The sequence below is a fragment of the Triticum urartu genome, chromosome 3A (genome assembly GCF_056163025.1).
Source record: "Triticum urartu cultivar PI428250 chromosome 3A, HENAU_Tu73, whole genome shotgun sequence".
Taxonomy (NCBI): Eukaryota; Viridiplantae; Streptophyta; class Magnoliopsida; order Poales; family Poaceae; genus Triticum; species Triticum urartu.
This window is the reverse complement of record NC_141875.1, coordinates 747607688-747611795: the sequence shown is the minus strand read 5'-3', so window position 1 is coordinate 747611795 and position 4108 is coordinate 747607688. Positions and strand designations below refer to the sequence as shown.

At 52.2% G+C, this 4108-nt stretch overlaps 1 pseudogene; it reads right to left on the bottom strand.

Moving 5' to 3' along the window:
• Nucleotides 1-3656: 3656 nt before the first annotated feature.
• On the bottom strand, nt 3657-3795 carry LOC125549700 (small nucleolar RNA Z247; annotated as a pseudogene).
• Between the last annotated feature and the right edge of the window lie 313 nt (nt 3796-4108).

Below are 4108 nucleotides of genomic sequence, written 5' to 3'. Positions count from 1 at the left end.
AGGTAGCACCAATGTTGTCACACCAAAGCACCGGAGAACGAGCAGGAGGGACTCTCAATTCTCTCAACAAGGACTGAACCCATATGATCTCAGCAGTCGCATCAGCAACTGCTTTGTACTCAGCTTCAGTGCTGCTACGAGAAACCGTAGCCTGCTTACGAGCATTCCAGGCGATCAAATTAGGACCAAGAAACACTGCATATCCCCCCGTGGATCGCCTGTCATCAAGACACCCGGCCCAATCTGCATCTGAGAAGGCTGAGATCTCATAAGATGGTGCAGGTTGGAGAAGTAAACCATAAGAGGTAGTGAAACAGACATAACGCAGAATGCGTTTCACAGCTGACTAATGAGACGTCCTGGGCGCATGAAGATACTGACAGACACGGTTGACTGCATAAGAGACATCTGGCCTGGTGATAGTAAGATACTGCAGACCACCAACAAGACTACGATACTCAGTAGCATCATCAGGTGAAAGAAGATCTCCATCCAGGGCAGACAACCGATCAGTAGCAGACATCGAAGTGATCGCATGTTTACACTTCAGCATACCAGCACGACGCAATAGATCCAGAGAATACTTCTTCTGAGTAAGAGTCAACCCAGCAGAAGATCGTGAGACCTCCAGACCAAGGAAAAAATGCAGAGCACCTAAGTCCTTGACAGCAAAATCCCCACTCAAGGCAGCCACAAGACGATCCACAGCAGCAGCAGAGGAACTGATGAGGATGATATCATCAACATAAACCAGGAGATACATCATAACCTCAGGACGCTAAAGAAGGAACAAGGACGTGTCAGCAGTGGAGGGAAGAAAACCAAGAGCCCGAAGAACAGAGCCGAGACGTGCATGCCACGCACGGGGAGCCTGTTTAAGTCCATATAGCGCCTTAACAAGACGACAAAGATGATGAGGACGTGCAGGATCCACAAACCCCGGTGGCTGACGCATATAAACTTCTTCCTCCAGAACGCCGTGTAGAAAAGCATTCTGCACATCAAGCTGACGAAGAAACCATCCACGGGTAACAGCCAGAGACAGCAGCAAACGAATGGTAGTAGGCTTGATAACTGGACTGAATGTGTCTTCATAGTCAAGACCATACCTCTGTTTGAAACCCTTAGCCACAAGCCGTGCTTTGTAGCGCTCAATAGAACCATCAGCATGTCTCTTGACTTTAAAAACCCACTTGGAATCAATGATATTAACACCAGATGTCGGGGGAACAAGATGCCAAGTGTCATTCTGAAGCAAAGCCTGAAACTCCTGTTCCATCGCAGCACGCCAATGAGGTATACCCAGTGCAGCCTGAAAATGGCGAGGCTCAGCAGTGGGATCTGCAGCAATATGAGCCATGCAAGCGGCAAGCCACGCAACAGTCCCGTCAGTGCATTTCTTAGGCTGAAAAACCCCTGTCTGGCTGCGCGTGCGAGGATGAAGAACAGCGGCAGCCGGTTGTGGCGATGTCGCCGGGCTCAGCACAGGCGACTGCAGAGACGAGGCCTCAGCCGGCGAGCCAGTGCCCGAGCCAGCGTCAGGGCCGCCTGGCTCCAGAGAGAGCAGCGGCATCAGGCCAGGCGTGGCCGGCCGAGCCAGATCCGGCGTTGGACTGGGTGAAGCCAGCCCAGCCGGCGCAGAAGGCCCAGCGGCTGGGCCAGGTGTCGCTGTAGATGACCCAGCCAGGCCAGGTGCGAGCGATGCCTGCGAGGCGGGCGAGGGCGGTTCTGGCGAGGCGGGTGAGGGCGGCGCCCGCGGGTTGGGTGAGGGCGAGGGCGGCACCTGCAGGGCGGCTGCACCCGATCTGCATGGGACATGCATATCCACATCCCGCTCCGGATCATCATCATCCGGCACCTGTTCATCAAGTAGCTCAAGACGAGCACCAAGTCCAATACCTGCAGCATGATTAGGAAGCAACACAGGTGCATTTGCAACATCCACAAATTGATCAGGCACAGGTACGGAAGAGTGGACAGGTGGCATAGGAGTTTTAGAGTTATTCGGAAGTGCATGAAAAGGGAAAACATTCTCATCAAAAACGACGTCACGAGAAATGTAGACGTGATTGGTGGGAACGTGTAGGCATTTGTATCCTTTGTGAAGGGAACTACACCCAAGAAACACACACTTTTTAGACCGAAACTCTAACTTACGTTTGTTGTATGGACGCAAATGGGGCCAACATGCACACCCAAACACTTTGAGAAAAGTGTAATCTGGAATTTCGTTGAGCAAGAGTTCAAGAGGAGTTTTCATATTCAGAAGTCATGAGGGTAGCCTGTTTATCAAGAAACAAGCGGTGGAGAAGGCATCACTCCAAAACCGAAACGGAACGGAGGCATGAGCTAGCAAAGTAAGACCAGTTTCTACAAGATGACGATGCTTACGTTCGGCGGTGCCATTCTGCTGATGTGTATGAGGACAAGACACACGGTGCGAGATCCCAAGCCTGTTGAAAAAAGTGTTGAGGTTGTGATATTCACCCCCCCCCCCAGTCGGATTGGACATGAATAATTTTTTGCTTAAGGAGACGCTCAACATGTGCTTGAAACTGAATGAAAACATCGAACACATCAGATTTTCTCTTAATAAGATAAAGCCAAGTAAACCGGCTATAAGCATCAATGAAACTGACATAATAATTATGGCCACTAACGGATGTTTGGGCATGACCCCATACATCAGAAAACACAAGCTCAAGAGGATGGTTCACAACACAACTAGACTCTGAAAACGGAAGTTGGTGACTCTTGCCCTGCTAACAGGCATCACAAATTGTTTCAGCAGTTTTATTGGACACAACTGGTAGTTCATGACGATGTAGCACATGACGAACTATAGGAGCAGCAGGGTGACCCAGGCGTGCATGCCAATGTGTAGACGACACACGAACACCGCTGAACGCCTAAGGAGAAGAGTGCATAGGAGATGTAGGTGGCGCGTCAAGTGCATATAAGCCATGGCGAAGACGACCACTAAGAAGAACGGCCCTCGTGTCCCGATCCTTGATAAAGAAACGAAAAGGGTGAAACTCAGCAAGGACATTATTATCACGAGTAAGTTGGGGAATAGACAACAAACTACGTGTAGCAGTGGGAACACGAAGAACATTAGAAAGATGCAGTTTGCGAAAGTTATGTGTGAGGAGTGAGGCCTGACCAACATGGGAGATGTGCATACCTGCTCCATTGGCTGTGTGCACCTGATCATGACCGCGATATGGTTCCTTGGTGGAAAGCTTGGCCATCTCGTTGGTGAGGTGGTTCGTGGCTCCCGTGTCCATATACCACGTAGGATCGATGGAGTAGAACGGGGTGCGCCCATGATCATGACTCGTCACCGCGGCAGCCTGTTTTTTCATTCCCCTTGCCATTATTACCCAGGCCGAGGAAATCTTGCTTGTAGCGTCGATGGCACCGGGAGGCAATGTGACGCTCAAGGCCACACAGCTGGCAGGCCTGCTGAGCACCACAGCATGGGCAGCAAGCCACCGGACGGGTGCCTCCAGTGATGGAGGGCGGGGTAGCACGGGCCTGCGAGGATGAGGCTGCCGGTTTCCCGCCAGGCGATGGTGACGGCTTCTGCGGCTTACCGCGGGTCGCGGCGTTGGCAGAGATGAAGCTCGGGGAGGCACGACGCGCTTTAATGCGCTGCTCACGACCAAGAAGATGTGCATATAGCTCTCGTGGCGGAAGTGGCGCCTCACGACCATGAATATTCTCGACGAGATTGTCATAATCATCATCAAGACCATTGAGCACGTGGGTGCTAAACTCCTCATCTCCAAGAGGCTGACCAATTGAGGCCAATGTGTCCGCGAGATCCGACATCTTGTTAAAGTACTCGGTGATAGAGAGACCATCAAGTTTAGTCTCCCCCAACTCGGTGCGTATGGCATGAGCACGCGCCGTAGACTGCGAGGCGAAGCTGCTGTGAAGTGTCGACCAAGCATCTCGGGATGTCGCGGCGAAGATGACCAGCGACAACACGCCCGGAGTGAGCGATGACTGGATAGCGGCGAGAATCGCCTGATCCTGAGCCACCCACACATGGTGCGCCGGATGATACGTCGGCGGGCACGGGATGGAGCCGTCGACGTACCCC